We start from the raw sequence: 18,701 nt of genomic DNA, 5'->3' as shown, positions 1-18,701 counted from the left end.
CCTGGAATAATGAGTTGATAACTATTCGTTGAGAGGACAAGTGGCACAGGATTATAGCGTTGGACATCAGATGCAGATTTGAATTTGCAGTGGATTTTGGAATTCCTGGGAAGGAGTTGAATCCTGGCATTACTTTTAGGGTGTAGGTCTAAGCCTTTGGATTCCCTTGTTGCAGATGCAGGCATTATATTCTTTTATTTTGTTGGTTGAGCAAATATGCATATGTGTATATGTGGTTATTGTAAATACCGTAATGAGCTATGTTATAAAGCTCCAGTATGCAGTATGTTGTCATGTTGTCATGATGTTTTGATTTTGAGTAGGTATTTCATTGTAAATACTGAAACAAGCTGTGTTATAAAGCTCCATGGGAAGTATGTTTTGTTTTCAGCAGTCTTTTTTATTATAGGTGTCATTGAACACCGAGGATGGTGTTCCCCCAAGGGGGAGGGTTCTGTGACAGCCCTGGTGAAAATTCCATGTAAAAATAGACAAATACCACGGATGATGGGACACGTATTCCAAGATGAATGGTGGGAAGGACATCCTGATGTGTGTTCATTTGGTTGTTTATGGCTAAGGAAAGTGGCAAAGGAAATGGCTAAGGCATTAAAGAGGCAAAAAGGTATTTTGGCACATTTATTTATGAAAATAATGGAAATTAGGAGAAAATGAAGGTGAAAGGTCACAGGTTGCATGTGAGGAGGAAATTGAAGGAAAATAGAGGCCTCATTTATAAAAAGGCTTTTGAGGATCAGTGGGCAAGACTTGGTCAGTTTATCTTTGAAGCTCTCTCATTATTCTCTCTCTCTCATACTCTTATACACTTAGAGTTTTCTTGGAGCAATTTTGCATTGGAGCAAGAAAGGCAAAGAAGGCAAGAGGAATCAAAGATCACGCAGGGAAAGGCAGGATCAAGTAGCTATAATAGGCTTCATTGCAGGTATCAACTTGCATGTTTATTTTCCTTGCTAGATTTAGCATGCATGGGATTGCATGTGTTTCTTTTCTACCATGGCATGGGTCTTGCCAGGTGTGACAGTATTTTCAGCCTAGCCTTTCTATTTCCTGATAGCTTTGATGAGATGGGTTCTCTCATGCATTTTGTGGGGGATGGCTGGATTGGATTCGAAGTTGAGTGGGGTGGATCTATGAATTGAAAAACACATGGTGGTAGTGGTCCCTGAACTAGACTGAGGATGCATGAATCCACTGGCCTAGTAATCCCAGAAATGGACCATGGGTTGCGTTAAAGCCAGATTGTGTGCCTCGGTGGGCCTAGGAATCCTTGCCAGTGAATGGCAGGATATACGGTAAAGCCAAGAGGTGGATTTTCTCTCCGTTGGGCCTAGTGATTTCGGGATGGAATGCACCGTAAAGACTAGAGAGTATGTCTCATTGTATGGCCTAGTGATCCCTGGATCAGACTATGCATGCACGGTAAAGCCTAAGAGACTAGGAGGCACTCAAATTCCTCACGGTGTAGGCAGAGAACTCCGATGGAATCCACATTGATTGGTGTTCTTTGATGTGTTCTATGAGTCCCACATTCATTCTTGGAATATGGCAGAAGGGTGATTGGCTGAAGAAAAACTTGGCTCAACCAATCTATGGTCGGGTGGAATGTGGTAGTCCATCACTGGTTGGTTCATTGCATTTATTAATGAGAAATTCATTCCCTTGATTTTCATGTGCAAATGTATGTATATATATATATATATATATATGGATTTTTTATGGTTGATATGTCCATTGTATTTTTGTTCCTATTATGTTGGTTATATGTACATTTTATGGCAGCAACTATGTTTGGTTCTCAGCTTGTTTTTACTTGTGTTTGAATGGATATTGTATCTATGACCTAATAAGTGATAAGGCAACAAAAGACATGTGGAAACAATGGTTCATAGCGATTCTCAGATAAGTATGAGATCCCTACTCTTAATTATGTTATTTACACCTGTAGGTTACATGTTGATGATATGTTTGACAAAATGCCTATCATGGCTAATAAGGGTCAGGTTATGATTTTGCTCATATTATTGCTTTTGTATCCTTGTTACCTCATATCCTTACCAATTCTAAATGATCATTCCATTATGGGCAGTGTCCTGGGCTCTGGGCTGAAAAAGGTGGCTCGAATCCCGGAATGCTAGCATTAGTGCTGAGACTAACTCACTTAAGCAGTATCTAGGGAGCGTTACCCTGCCCTAAGCTTTCTCAAACAACAGTGGGACCAAGGGATACACAGTATGAGTGGCTGACTTGTCTCCTGAATATTATTTGGATGAAGTTGGATGACGGTATGTGATGTTCCGTCGATTCCATTTCCTTAAAGTCACCAAGGAGGTTGAATCTTATCATAGTGGCCTCTCGTTGCATGTTTACCCCAGCTGGCCGGTTGCTTGGGTAGATGTGGAAGGAGGGTGTTACATTCTAGACCCCTTTGAGGGCTTTCATGGTTATTTAATGCCATCGTTGAGGCTTCACATCCTTCGAACCATTTGACAAGTTACACTTTGGAGTATGGTCCATTGCTCACTCAACCCTTAACATGTGGTAATCTCGATGGTAGGTATTTATTAGGGTTGAATATACATTTATTATGACTCTAACTTATATTGGAATAAGGAATAACTAAAAGGGTGGGTGAATAAATAATAGTGAGGTTCTCAAAACTTTTTATGAATATGTCCCTAGTTCTTTCCTCTAATGTCAATTACTTATGAGAGAATTCATACACAATAATAATGAACAACAAGACAAGGCATTCACATGTACGTACAATCCATCACATGAGTAGCATACACATATTGACACAAGTATTTTTATGTGGAAACGAAAGGGAGAAAACCACCAATTTGTTTGTTGTTATGATGTAAATTAAGCACCTACTTAATTACATCAATTTTTTTGTGAGCACCCACTCACAGGAGGCACCAAACCCCTTAAGATAGAAAGCACCTACTTACCAAGAGGCACCAGCCTCTTATGAATGCAAGCCACCACCTTCTCTAGCCACTGTTCTACTTTCATATAATTTTCAAATTGAAAATAAGGGAAAATAAATATAAAAAGAAATACCAATCTCGTTCATTACAGTATCATACTTCTTATCTCAAACCTCTATTGATCCATAGGCCCTCTCATCCTCACAAAGAAACACCCTATATTCTTCTCACTCTGCAACAATACACTGTACTCGTTCTTTTTCTTTGAACTCTGTATACTCTGCTCTTAGCCTTCTGTTCCACAGGCTCTCTACAACATTCTGCTTCAGTTCAACACTTGGACCAATTTCTCATCTCTCGCACAATTTTCTCCACTCTCTTCAGCACATACACAACAATATTGTATTCCCCATATTCCTCAATGGAAATAATTGGATTTGTTCCTCTGTTGCACTCTTCTCAATGTTGCCTCTATTGCCTATTTCCACACTACCTGAGTGTATCTATGTATAGTTCCTCCATCCATCTGTTGCGTCTAATGCTTGAATTCTTTCGTTGCATTAAACATGAGGTTGGGCTCATGAGTGCTTCACCAAATCTCTGTGTGATTCTCCATTATGAGAATTTAATCTCAGTCCACCTATGCACTCCAATGAGACTCCCCATGCTTATTCATGGCTCGTAGAGCTCAACTGTACTTCAACATGGCTTCTTTGTTCTTCATTTAAGTCTATAAAGAAAGAACGGGAGATAAGAGATGGATCTCTTCCAATTTTGAGACCAGCCTAGAAGTTCTTCTCTAAGAATCATGGTACTCATCACCTTGACCCAACAATCTCTGCAGTTTCCCTTGACTTCATCAACTAGCTCCTTTGGCTTGCATTTACTCTCTAGTTGTCAACTTGGTCATCCTTTAACAATCTATACTGCAGTATCAGATCCTTAACACATTGTAACTTATATTAAAAGAAAATTACAAAATTGAAAAAAATTGATGCCCCCCATTATGCTTATCCCCCTTATCATTTTTCCATATGACTAGGTGGTGTGACTAGGGGAATACGAGATAGGTGCTAAGACCTTCAGGCTCCTGTCAGGGTCTTATCTCCCTGTGTTATTTTCTCTCGCCCTTGGTTCCTTGGGTTTCTACTACCAAGTGCCACTCAATATCAGAGTCCTACCTCTCATAACTTTGAAAATTCATTTACAAAGGGAGTTACGAGGTCTTTGACCTCTATAATACTTTCGTAGCACTAAGGTGTTAGGCCTTCTCTATGCCCTTGGTTCCCTTAGCATTCTTAACCAAGCGCCACCACATTGGAAGCCCTTGCATATTGTAACTTTATTAAATTCTTTTTTATAAATGAGTTACAATATTTACAACCGTTGATATTTTGACCTCAGAGATGATATCATGCTAATTTCATCAATCCAACATGGCACCTCCTCATTGGTGACAAGTGTCACCAGATTTTCCCCATTAAGCCACCCAAAAATGTTGAATTTCACTGCCACGTGTCCTCTGTACAACCATATCATGTCAATGTCATATTCCACATCAACTCCTCAGATCTAATCACCTACTGCCATGTGTCCTATTGGAGGAGAGAGAAAGGGTTTCTCGATCCTTGATTTTTCAATGAATTCCTTTATATATCCTATTATTTGAAAATCTCATTTCTTTCAAAGGAATTCAATTGTTAACGAGGTACGAGGTTCCGAACTCTGATATTCCAAGGTCTCGAAGTTCCTGCCTACTCTGAGGTTCTGGTATGCCTTCCTGAATCCATTTTAAATAAACCAATGAGGTTCATCTATTCTGACCTTCCAATATGCCTTCCTTCGATGTTTTGACTCTTCTCATATCAGGTTCCGAGATTTCAATCTTGCTGAGGTATCACATCAAAACTTTTCTCAAAGGAATTATAAAGGAGTTACGAGATTCGGATATGCCAACCTTCCAAAGCTCCCGAGACTCTGACCTTCAATATTTTGTCCTCTCGAGGTCATGATATGCTAGCTTGCTATGATATTACGACCTGCTTAGGACTAACTTCAATAGTCAATAACATTTGATCGTGATGGCCATTCATGGACTTCCACATACCTTTGAAAATCTCTTTCAGAGCAATTTCTAGTGGAGAATGTCTGATGTACAATGTTAGCATCTATTGGCGCAAACCTCCATGTTGATCTAGTTGACATCAATGCAAACTATCCAACAATATCCCCCTTTGGCATTGGTGGCAACAAAATAAGCTCCCCCTGAAACTAGGCATAGTCTTCTTCATTGTTTTTATTCTCTGATGCACAAATAATATTCTCCCCCTTTGGCATCAATGGCAAAGGATGCCCTTGAAAACTCCCCCTAAATGATTGCAACCTACTCTTCAATTGATCCCACATGTTGAGTAGCTGCCAACACACACTATAACTAAGTCAATTGGGAGGAGTCACAACCCATATCTACTGCCTGAGATATTCAAAGGGTTCTCTTTCCAGTGGATTAGTAAAGATATCTGCAAGCTAGTATTTAGTGGCCACATATTCAAGTCGAACAACATTGGCTGCAACATATTCCCTTAAGAAATGGAACTTGATAGGGATGTGTTTGGTCTTTGACTGCATGCCATGAATCTTAGAGATGCTGATGGAACTAGTATTATCAAACATGATTGGAAGAGGATTAGTCAAATCTACCTTAATGTCCTTCAAGGTCTGCTTCATCCATAGAATTTGCAAGCAACAAGTGGCAGCTGCAATATACTCTGCTTCAGCAGTTGATAAATAAATGGAGGCTTGTTTCTTCCTGACCCTGGGCACTAAGCATCCTCCCAAAAACAATTTTTCACCTAAGGTGCTTTTCCTATCATCAATACTTCCTGCTTAATCAACATCAATATAGGCCTTCAACTTAAACTCCTTGCTTTATCCATACAATATTACATAATCAGTTTTTATTTGAAGATATTTGGAAATCCTTTTGACAATGATGACATGACTTTCATGAGGGAAGGATTGAAATATAACCACAAGACCTAATATTTGCATGATGTTTGGTCTCAAAGCTGTGATATAAAACAAGATTGCTACCATTAATATGTACTCAGTCTTATTTACAAGTTGTGTGTCAACTTCTTTACACAATTTGTAGCCTATAACCATAGGTTTGTTAACTCACTTTTAATCTTCTAGCCCAAACTTCTTCAGAGTTTCTCGTAGGTACTTGAATTGGGAGATAAACACCCCATTTTGTGACTAAGAAATTTTAAATCCCAAGATGATAGAAAACTCTCCAATCATGGACATCTTGAACTCTACCTGCATACAGTTTGTGAATTGATGTCCCAATCGTTTCAGGTCACTGCCAAAGATTTTGTCATCCACATAGACTACTACAATTAGTAGATGATCATCTTTAGACTTTATATATAGATTTTTGTCTATAGTACATTTCTTGAAGCCTTGTTGTTGAAGGTATCAATCTAGTCTTGCATAGTACACTCTTGGGCATTGTTTGAGTCCATATAAGCCTTTTTTAGTCTGCACAAAACCCTTCATTCTCGGTAAGCGTGAATCCTTTTGGATGCTCAATATAAACCTCTTCTTCTCGATCTCCATTTAGAAATGCAGACTTCACATCCACTTGATATACCTTGATGTTTTTATGATTGGAAAAGGAAAGAAACATTCTGATAGCTTCCAGTCTAGCTATTGTTGCAAAGGTTTCCTATAAATCTACCCCCTCTATCTGAGCATACCCTTTTCATACCAAATGATCCTTGTTCCTAATTATTTGACACTACTAATTTAGCTTGTTTTTGAAAACCCACTTTTTTCCTATGACATTTTTCCCTTTGGGTCTTGGAACAAGCTCCCAAGTGTCATTCTTCTCAATTTTGTGAAGTTCTTCATTCATAGTTCTCACCAAGAACTTGTCTTCGCTTGCTTGATTGAGATTTTTAGGCTCAATATCAGACAACAGAGCAAGAATTGCACAACTTGAACTTCCAAAACGTTTCCTCCTGGTCTGAACACCATGTATTTGATCTCCAAGAATTTGACTCTTAGAATGTTCCTTCTGTACATACGTAGAAGGTGTTTTGGGCCTAAGAGTTATGCTTGTTTCCTCTTTTTCATTATCTAAATCTGTTTCATATTGATTTCAGGGACTAATGTTTGAATTTTCTTCTCCATATAAGTCCATGTTTCCTTTAGAGGACACGGGTTGTGAAGCAATTTCATCTACTACTACATCAATGCGATCCTCAACCCTCTTTTTCAATTTGTTGTAAAACTTGTATCCTTTACTTCGAGCAGAGTATCCTAGTAATATACCCTCATCAGCACATGAATCAAACTTTCCAGGATTTTTATCATTCCTCTTGATAAAACATTTTATCTCAAACATCTTGTAGTGTTTAAATGATGTAGGTCTTCGCTTCCACAACTCATAGGGAGTTTTATCACTATTAGGACTAAGTTTTGTTCTGTTTGATATGTATATTGTTGCTTGTGTTGCTTCTCCACACAATTGTGAGGTACATCTGCTTCATCCATCATAGTTATGGCCAATTCCTATATTGTTCTATATTTTTCTCAACTACTCCATTTTGTTATGGAGTTATAGCCACATAATATTGCCTCATAATTCCATGCTCTTCACAGAATTATTCAAACTCCCTTGAAGTGTATTCTCCTCCTCTGTTTGATATTAAGAATTTTATCTTTAGATATTTCTCATTTTCTACTTGAGCTTTAATTTTTTTAATCTACTTAAATGCTTCTGATTTTTCTTTTAAGAGTATGATCAGAGTGGCCCTAGTAAAATCATTAATGAGGATCATAAAATACATTTCTCCTCTTAGGATTTTTTCTCTAGTTGGGTCGTAGATATTTATGTGAATTAGCTCCAGTGATCTAGATGAAGGGAACTCTTTTATCTTAAAATGAGTCCTAATTTTCTTACCCAATTGACATGACTTGTTGATTAAATTATTAGGTCTTAATAGTCTTGGAAAACCTCTCATAGCTCCTAGCTTTCTAACTCTTATCAAACTTTCAAAATTCATATGGCCAAGTCTCAAGTGCCACAATCGTGCTTCATTCGTCTTTCTTAAAAAACAGTTTCCTCTTAAGCCATCAAACGCATATACATTATTGTGAGTTATGATTGCTTTTCGCACTAGCTTTCCATATTTCTCATTTCATATCTCATAGTTCTTGAATTGAAAGGTCACATCATAGCCATTTTCACACATCTGGCTTACACTAAGAAAGGTGTGCTTGAGACCTTCCACATACAACACATTTTGCGTTTTTTTCTTTTGATCCATATTGACTATGTGTTACAGATCCATTTGGGCACATCAATCCCATCATCCAGATCAGTGTTTTAGGGCTCATCAAACCTTAATTTCAGTTGCTACATGCCCTAAACAAGTCACCCCTTTGAATGCCTCCCTCCCAGAAAGTTTCATGGCTTGAAGACATCTAGAAATAGCCTCTAGAGGGACCAGCACAGGAAAGCCCTTGTAAAGGTGTGTTGGAGAGTAGTTGAGTCCATTGCCAGGGTGCTCTGTAGAGCACTTAGGCTTCCTTTCACCTACGCTGGGCGAGATTGAGCAAAATTCACATAGGGCTTGGGGAATATTCTTATCTTTTGGAGTCATCTAGAAGGTTCCCTCACTTATCAACTCTTATGAGCTCGAAAATGGATGAGGAATGAGTTAAGGTGCATCCTATCCTCCCATCCCTTCCTCCATGGAACTAATTCTAAGTATGGAAGGTCATTCAATGCCACCATTTATGAAAAAACCTCCTTCATCTTCCTATAAATTGACCACTCATCTAAGTGACCAGGGGTTGGATTATGTTGAATTGTAAGGAGATAATTTTGTTATGAGATTTGGCTTTGAAGCAAGCATTGTAATGCTACAAGTTTGTCATGCTTTTGATGTGATGTGGATGGGATCCAAGCTGGAGGAATGGCTTTGAATCAGACACCAATGGTTGTAATTCCTTCTTCTATTTAATAAAGTGTTTGAACCTTTCTCCCATATGTTTGTATTGTTTCATAATGCTTATATGTGTGAATTGTATTTGATTCCTTTCACTTATATTCAATAGATTGTATGCTTTGACCAGTTCTTTGTTTTCTGTTGTGTTTACAGGTACTTCTCAAGCATATTAAGTACAGGAAGGAGCAACATGATCGATACAAGGGAGACGAGAGGAAAGTGAAACTACAAGTAGGTCTTCTCATCTTATCTATTGCTTATAGGAAAAGACTAAAACACTTTAAACTGTTGTTCTAGATACAACTACTTATCTAGGGAATTAGTATATATAAGTAGATACCAAATTCTCCAAAACACTAGCCTTTACCCTTAATTCTTACTGGGTAATTATTGCTGAAAGTGACATTACTCCCTCTGTCTTTTTCTTTTAGCAACAACAATTTGTGTTGATAGAGAAAGTCCACATTGCGTGCTCTTTTAGTTTTTCGTTTCCAATTCTCCTTATCCTTTTGAGAAGTTGGCTGCCAAATATTTTGGGGCTTAGATGGGTACACAAACCTACTCCTGGACTCACTTTCCTTGTGCCCCAAATTATTAGATTTGAAACATTCAACATCACTTAACAGGGGAGAGAAGGAATTTCGATCTCTAAGAGGAGCCTTTTGAGATCTAAAATTATGATACTTAATATATCTAGGATTTTCATCTCCTTTAACTTTGATCCTTCTACAATCAACAACCTTATGTCCAAATATGTGACATGTATACCAATAAACATAAAATAAATAAGTGTACCTATTGTTGGAAGGTTTATGAGTTTGTGCATGAAGGTACCTTTGTTGTCTGGTTGATTGATTCATTCTCTGTTGGCGTGGATCCTTGGGGTGGATGAATTCATTATTCTAGTGATGATCTCCTATTTTACTTTATGCCCTTTTGTCTTCATCGATTCTCTCTTAAAGTATCTTTTCATATCTTTGTGGTTCCTCAAATCCTGCGGACCTAAAGCTTATCTTTCCCATAGAAGATTCATGTGTTTTAGAGTATCCTTGACTTTTTTCTTTTATTGAATACCTTTAACAGTTTAGAATCTTATACATATTTCTTGTTCATTCTACAAATTTTTCATTTATACCTTTCTCGGTCTCAAGTCTCTCAAGATCCGTTCTTAGGGAGATGACTTATGCCTCAAGACTCTGACAGTTTTCTTCCCATTCATGGATCAAATCACGAAGAACTTATTCCTTTCACTTACTTTCTTCCATTTTGAATTTCAAGGACATGATTTCATATTTTAATTTTTTATGATTGTTTCCTTCTGCACCTTGAACAACTCTTGTTTTAAATGCTTCTTCTCTTCTTCTAGTTTCTCACATGTTAAGTTTTTTTTTTCTTCTAGTAGAAGGGCTAAACTATCTTTTTTTTTAATGGCTTCTTCAAATTTTTAATTTTGATAAATAAACTCTTCATTGTATGAGTTGTACATACCTTCTTTAGCACACTGGGTGATAGCGTGGAGTTGGGTTACACTTTCTGGCAAGAGAGGGCACATTTAGGGTAAAAACAATAGGGCTCGATCGAGCCATTTTTAAGCACTCAATAAAGATCCTTGAGTGATAAAAAAGAGCTCGATCAAGTTATTTTAATTTAAAATAGTTCGATTGAGCTATTTGAATATAAATTTAAGCTCTCGATCGAGCTTCTAAGGTCCTAAAATCCACAATTTCAGCAGCTCTTCTACAAATTTTTTTGCAACACCATTTTGTACCCTGGCAGACTTAGGGAAAAAATTATCCTTAAGTGGCAGAGTTGATCATGTTGGGTTCATGAAGGAATCCTCTATCCAATGACATATGAGTTTGACATTTTTGAATTCATATGATATTTTTCATCTAATTTCTTTTAAACATAATGCTTGAAATTTTTTTGGACAATTTTAAAGAGGCTGAACAAAAAATCAATAGTTCATAAAATATACACAATGAAAAAATTTCAAAAAATACCACTATCTTCGTTTTCAAGTCATCTTCTAAAGGGTACTCCTAGTTTTTCAATTTATTTAAATAGTTGAAAAAATCTTATGCGAACACATGTGTTTGCAAAATACAATTGAAATATTACTTTGCCAACTTTGAAAAATAATAAAAAATATATTTTTTCATAAAAAAATAATTGTTTAATATGAAATTTTTTATTTTTTATTTTATTTATTTATTTTTATTTTTATTTTTTATTATTTATTTATTTATTTATTTTATTTTTTTCCATGTAGATCATGCTCATTTATATATAATTTTTTAAATTACACATTTTAGACTAATTTATCCTACGTGAACACATGCATACCTCTTAAGATGTATGAAAATTTGCAAGGACAAGCATTTCATTTAATTGAAAATTGACATATTATACGACACTATATTTTTTTGCAAAAAATATCATTAGATCAACAACATAGTTCTCCACAAATTGTATTTTTACACCAAATCAAAATTCACAATGATTATATGACTTTTGATGGCTTCAATTCAATAAAAGAGTAAAATTTTGAAATTTCATCGCCACATTTGGCCCAAAAGTGTAACCCATCTTCATGCATTCACCCAACTGCAATTTTTCTTTTAGTTGCTTTTTCTTTTTCCTTGCCTTCTTTAACTGATTAAGAGCACTAATGAGTTCCCCTTCAAATTCCACTACTCCTACTTCTTATTCTTACTCTTTAGAGTCAGTAATATTTTGTTTCTTGGAGTCTTCATCAAATGCCATGAGTAAATACTCATTTGAATTGTTTTTTGAAGAGTTCTCGTTGTCTGATTCCAGTGTTGAGCTATCCTCTTTGGAATAGAGTCCCATTTTCTTGAATAACTTCTTCTTCTGATGTTTTTGAGATTTGTTTCCAAATTTTTGACCATATTCCTTTTCTGTCCTTTCCTTGTATGGGAGTTTGGATGAAAAATGTCCAACTCCTTCGTAGTCACGTCCACAATCAAAGGATTTAAAGGGAAGCTTCCATATATACTTTACTGAGCCATGCTTTAATTTCTTGGAAAATTGAGCCATTTCTTGATCGGATTCGTAGCTGGAGAAATCTTGATGGTCTTTGTGCTCCTTGTTCTTCTTGGACACTTTGAACGCTGCCTCCCTGGGTTCATAATTCTCTTTTCCTACTCTCATCTCATAGGTTGCGAGAGTTCCAAGCAATTGATCCATCTTGAGTTTCTCTAAGCCAACCATCTCTTCAATTGTGGAGACTTTCACATTAAATCTAATGGATAGAGATCTTAAGACCTTATGAAAAAATATATCTTCTTTGACCTCTTCAGTGAGGCCTCTAATCATATTGGTTACTTCATTAAGTTTGAGGAAGTATTCTTCTATACTTTCTTCTTCATTCATTTTTAAGCTTTCAAACCTCATTTTGAAGGTTTGAAGTTTGGCCTACTTGGCTTTCTCATCTCCTTCGTGACTTTGATTGAGCTTCACCTACACATCCTTGTTAAAATTGCAATGCATAACCTTTACAAGTTCGGACTGACTAAGGCTAGGGATAATGGAATTATTTACTCTAGCATTATCTTCATACAATTTTTTTTCCATTTGAATTAGTGGGAGGAACACCAAGGACATCATAATCTACTAGTACGGTGGTCCAAGCATCTACTTCTAGGGACATAAGATACTCTTCCATCCTTAATTTCCAAAAGGCATAGTTTGTCCCATTAGAGACTGGTATTCTGCTTGAGTAAGTCGCTTGACTTTCTTGCAATTCCTTATGGATCTACCTTCCAATGGTTAGATTGTTCCTGAAGGAACCTTGCTCTCATACAAATTGTTGGAATAAGGAATTATTGAGGGGGGGAGGGGAGCGTGAATCAGTAATAGTGAGGTTCTTAAAACAAATTATGAATATGTCTTTAGTTCTTTCCTATATTGTCACTTACTTATGATAACATTCATACACAATGCAAATGAACAAGAAGATAAGGCATTCACATGCACATACAATCCATCACTCAAGCAACATACACATATTGACATAGGTATTTTTACATGGAAACCCAAAGGGAGAAAAAAACCAATCTGTTTGTTGTTATGATGTAAATTAAGAACCTACTTACTTGCATCAATTTGTTTGTGAGAACCCAGTCACGGGAGCTACCGATCCCATTAAGATATCAATCACCTACTTTCCAAGAGGAACCAACCTCTTATGAATGTAGGCCACCACCTGCTTTAGCTATTGTTCTACTTTTCATTCAATTTTTAAACTGAAAACACGAGGAAATACATATAGAGAAATGCCAATATGTTTCACTATAGTATAATACTTTTGATTTTGGTCCTCTACTAATAAACAGGCTCTCTTGACCTCACATAGTAGCACCCTATCTTCCGTTCACTCTACACCATCATATTATACTCATCCTTCTGCTCTCAACTGTATATACTCTTCTCTCAGCCTTCTATTGTGAAGGCTCTCTGCAACACTCTTCTTCAGTTCAACACTTAGGCCAGTTTCTTAGCTTTTGCACACTCTGCTCCACTCTCTTCAACATATACACAACAATATTGTATTCCCCACATTTGTCTCTGGAAATCACTGGTTTTGTTCCTCTATTGCACTCTACTCAATGCTTTCACTGCTACCTGTTTCCACACTTCCTGAGTGTACCTCTGTATGGCTCCCCCATCCTGATGTTGTTTCTAATTCTTGAATTTTTCCACCACATTAAACATGAGGATGGGCTCCTGAGTGCTTCACCAACTCTCTCTGTGATTCTCCATGCTGAGAATTTAATCTCAACCCACCTGCGCACTCCAATGAGACTCCCCATGCTTATTCATGTCTCATATAGCTTGACTGTACTTCAGCATGGCTCCTCTATTCCTCATTAAAGTATATAGAGCATGCACAAGAAATCAAAGACGAATTTCTTCCAACATCGAGAATAGCCCAATAGTTTTTCTCTGATAATTATTGTCCTCGTTGCCTTGACCCAACAATCTATGTATTTTCCATTAACTTCATCAACCAACTCCTTTGTCTTACATTTACTCTTTAGCTACCATCCCATTCATCATTGAACACTATTTACAGCGTTATCGGAGCCTTAACACATCGTAACTTATATTAAAAGAACGTTACAAAATCACAAAATTTCAATTCCTTTAGCCCCTTTCTGCTTAGCCCCCTTATCGTTTTTCCATATAACCAAGTGTTATGACCGGGGCCATATCATTTAGGTGCTAAGGTCTTCAAGATCTTCTCGAGGGCCTATCTCCATGTGTTATTTTCTCTTTTCCTTGGTTCTTTGGGTTTCTACTACCGAGTGCCACTCAATCCCACAACCCCTACCTCTCGTAACTTTTCAAAAATGAATTTACAAAGGGAGTTATGAGGTATTTGACCTTCGAAATACTTCCATAGAACTGAGGTCCTAGGCCTTTTCTATGCCCTTGGTTCCTTTATCTTTCTCAACCAAGTGCCTCCACATTGGAAGCCCTTGCATGTCTTATCTTTCTCAAAAAAAATAATTATAAAGAAGTTACGAGATTTACAACTCTCGATATTTTGACCTCCGAGATGACACCATGTTGATGTCATCACTGCCACATGGATTCTCCTTATTGGTGACAAATGTCACCCAGATTTTCCCCATTAGACCACCAAAAAATATTGAATCTGACTACCATGTGTCCTCCGTACATCCACATCATGCTGACATCATCTACCACGTCATCTCCTCATAACCAATCACCTATTTCCATGTGTCCTATTGGAGGAGAGAGAAAGGGTTTCTCAGTCCTTGGTTTTTCAACAAATTCCTTTGTATCTCCTCTTCTTCGCAAACCTCAATGCTTTCAAAGGAATTCAATTTTCAATGAGTTACAAGGTTCTGACCTCTGCTATTCCAAGGTCTCGAAGTTCTTGCCTGCTTCGCAGCTCCGATATGTCTTCTTAGGTCCCTTTTAAATAAACCACTAAGTTTCCTCTGTTCCGACCTTCTGATATACCTTCCTTTGATGTGTTGAGCCTTACGATATCGAGTTTCAAGATTCCAAGCCCGCTCATGTATCAAATCACAATTGTTTTCAAAGGAATTATAAAGGTTTTATGCAACCAGCTAACAAAATAGAAGAAAATATAGAGCAACGAATTCAAAATCAGCCTCTTTAAGGGGGAAACCTCATTTACATTACACAAATGAATAATTCTTGGATGATACAAATGACAATACCTCCTTTCTATATATAGGAGTCTAAGGGGTCACAATATAGTCAAAGCCGACATAACAATAATAATGTAAGGGCACAACAATAACAATAGTGGGCTTCTATGGGGCATAATAATAACAATATGGGGACAACATGGGCACAAAAATAACAATAAGGGGCTACAATGACAATAATAATAAGGGAATACACTAGTATTATAGGGGCATAACATGCCCCTCTCCTTCAGAAAAGTGTTTTCCTCAACACTTGAGTAGTTCTGGATGCTTTTATATAAAATTCTCATCCTCCCATGTGGAATCTTCAATGGGTAAGTTTTTCCACTTTATGAGATACATTGAAATTGATCGATTTTGTAGCTGTAGAGTTCTTGTTTCTATGACTGCTTCAGGTTCCAATATGATTTTTCCTTCCTCGTCAAGTTCTGGTAATATTGTTTGAGTTGGGAGCTTGTCACTTATAACCTTCTTTAAGCATGAAACATGGAAAACTGGGTGCACTCATGAAGCTGTAGGAAGCTCCAACTTGTATGCCATAGTACCAATGTTTTGCAACACCTTGTATGGACCATAATACTTTGGTGATAATTTAGTATCCTTCTTAGCTTGTTTGTATGGTTGTAGCCACAAAAATACCTAGTCACCTACATCAAAACTTATTCCGCTATGATGTTGATCTACCTATTGTTTCATTCTATTATGTGCCAAAGTGAGGTTATCCTTTAAGAGTTGGAGAACTTGTTGTGGACACTCGATGTGATCTTCCACTTCTTGAACCTAGTTATAATTTTCTCTTAAATATGATGTGATCGAAGGTGGGTGATATCCATAAAGTTCCATAAATGGGGTCATTTTTGTTAGAGTATGGAAGGAATTGTTATACCACTGTTCAGCCAGAGGCAACCATTTGACCCATTATGTCTATTTATCATATACAAAGCAATGAAGATATCCTTCCAAACAGTTGTTCACTATCTCAGTTTGCCCATCAAATTGAGAATGATAACATGAGCTATGAGCTAACTGAGTACCCAGGCAAGAAAATAATTATGTCCAAAAATTTCCAATGAAAATGGGATCTCTGTCGCTTACAATAATCTTTGGGTTTCCATGAAGCTTTTGAATTGTTTCCATAAATGAAGTAGAAACTATGCTAGCTTTAAAGGGATGAGATAATGCACAAAAGTGTGCATACTCGGTAAGCCTCTCAACTACCACCATGATGACACTCTTTCCTTCAGACTTGGGTAAACTTGTGATAAAATCCATTGAAACCTCCTCCCAACGTTGACTTGGAATGGATAAAGGTTGTAATATACATGGGGTCTTAATTGTTTCAACTTTATTTTGTTGGAAACCAAACATTCCGCCACAAACTTTTGAATATCATATTTAAGGCCATCCCAAAAAAATTCCTTCTTAACCCTATGGTAAGTTTTTAAAAATCCTGAATGACCTCCTAAGGGAGCGGTGTGCAATTCCATAAGAATATTTTGTTTCGGCTGGGAATTCTTACAGAGGTATAAGCAATCTTTGTACCATAATGAATCATTTTTCTATCTAAATGTATCAGATGTACTAGGGTCTTGTTGTATCTTTTGAATGAGTTCCCACACTTCTTCGTCATTCTTCCATTCATCCCTTACTTTGTTTATCCAATCTGGTTGGATAATAGAAATAGTGTAAAGCAATGCTTCCACAACCTCATCCTTTCTTGAGAGTGCATCTGCAACAACATTTTGCTTCCCTCATTGTAGATGATTTCAAATTCATAACCCAACTTCTTTGTGACCCATTTTCGTTGCTCTTCTAAGATAATATTTTTTCTAAAAAGTATTTAAGACTATCTGTTATAGACATTTTGTGCCTTGCAGCCTCGAGCATGAAATGTCCATAATCTAAGGGATCCAAAGTCCCTAAACATGTTGTTCCTACCCCTAGAGGAACAAGGCCAACTAACCACAGCAATTCACAGAAGTTCTCCACCTGAAAACACTCAAAAACAAGCCAATTCTGGATCATGTCAACTGCTCCACTGAGCATCTGCGCTGAATGTCAACTGCTCCACTGTCTACCTGTGTTGAATGTCAACTGCAACAAAGGCTACCTACGCTGAGCGTAACTGGACAAGTGGCAGGCTCATTTCTCAATGTGTCAATGCTCAGGAAGCTTCCAAAATGACACTTGCATCAAGGAATTCGACTGGTGATGAGTAAGAGGTTCCAAATCTCCAAGTGGAAGCAAGAACCTCCAAGTGGACTCAAGAACTGAGAGAGGGAGAGGACACTAGTCAGATTTCAAGCTGACTCATCCTCTCTCCAAAACTCCTATATATAGATCTCTCCTCCATGAGATTAGGAGGCTGGAATTTTGTTATTGCAAAGAATTGCTGTTGGTTTGGGACTGGAAACATTGGGTGCTTAATGCTTTGAAGGGAGCTGAAGAAGGAATTCCATTCTGCTGGGAAGGAGCTGCTGGATTGGAGCCCTCTGGGTTGTATCTCTTCCTGAACCTTGTTATCAATCAATAAAGCTATCTTGGTTTGCTCCTATATGCTGGTGTATTTGTATGATTGCATTAGTGTATTTGATTTACTTCTAATCCTGAATCATTTATGAATATGAATATATGCCTTTGTGTTATGTTCTTCTCTTGTCGCAAGTAGCTGTTCTCTTGTCACAGGTAGCTGTTCTCTTGTGATCTCGTGGGAATCAAGTAGTTGCTCTCTTGAACAAGCGAGGAGGCAAGTAGCTGTGAACACGCAAAGAGAAGAGGATCTAGATCGAGGGACAACCGGAAGACAACGGTAAGTCTACCGATCTCCCCTCTTTCACATTTCATAAAGGAAGGAATCATAATAGCTGTATCTCTTTGTTGCTAAGGCACTGTCACACCTTAGGTGGATAGGATCGTCCTGCATAGGCATTTTTCCCCACAACAAACTGGCGACTCCGCTGGGGACATTTGTTTTAGTCGTTTTATTTGTGTTTACATCATTGTTTGCTTCATAGACTCACAGCAACAATCGAACTGCTTCTGCAAAGTAGACTGTTGCTGCCTTGATCCTTCACTGGATTTTGTCTATGATCCTAACAATGGACTCACAAATGACTTGATGATCCTTTTTGATAGTCTTTAGTACCCTCTCAAAGCATCCCTTTGTTTATACCTTGCTTGTGTTTCTGATTTGGCCTGAAACAGTTGATTTTTGAGCATTTTATGACCCGGAACCCAAGAGAAACGAGAGTTTCTCCTTCACCGCAGGCCCAGTGAAGGCCTTTTGCATTTCAGCGCAGTTCCCGTGAAGGTTACCTGCGTTGAATGTCAAAACCTCAATGTTGAGGTTGCGCTGAACCAGTTTGTCCTTGTGCAACTAGGGTTCTCTGCTGTCTGTTGCCCTGTTTTGATCTCTGTTTTTTGCAGCCTTTAACCAGCATTGGTACCAGTCAGATAACTCCTTTTCTTTGCTTGAATTCCACCTCCTTTTGTACAAAAAG

Source organism: Pinus tabuliformis, chromosome 6 (assembly GCF_031772625.1).
Source record: "Pinus tabuliformis cultivar Carrire ecotype Pingquan chromosome 6, CPIR1, whole genome shotgun sequence".
NCBI lineage: Eukaryota > Viridiplantae > Streptophyta > Pinopsida > Pinales > Pinaceae > Pinus > Pinus tabuliformis.
Note: the sequence above shows the minus strand (reverse complement) of the source record.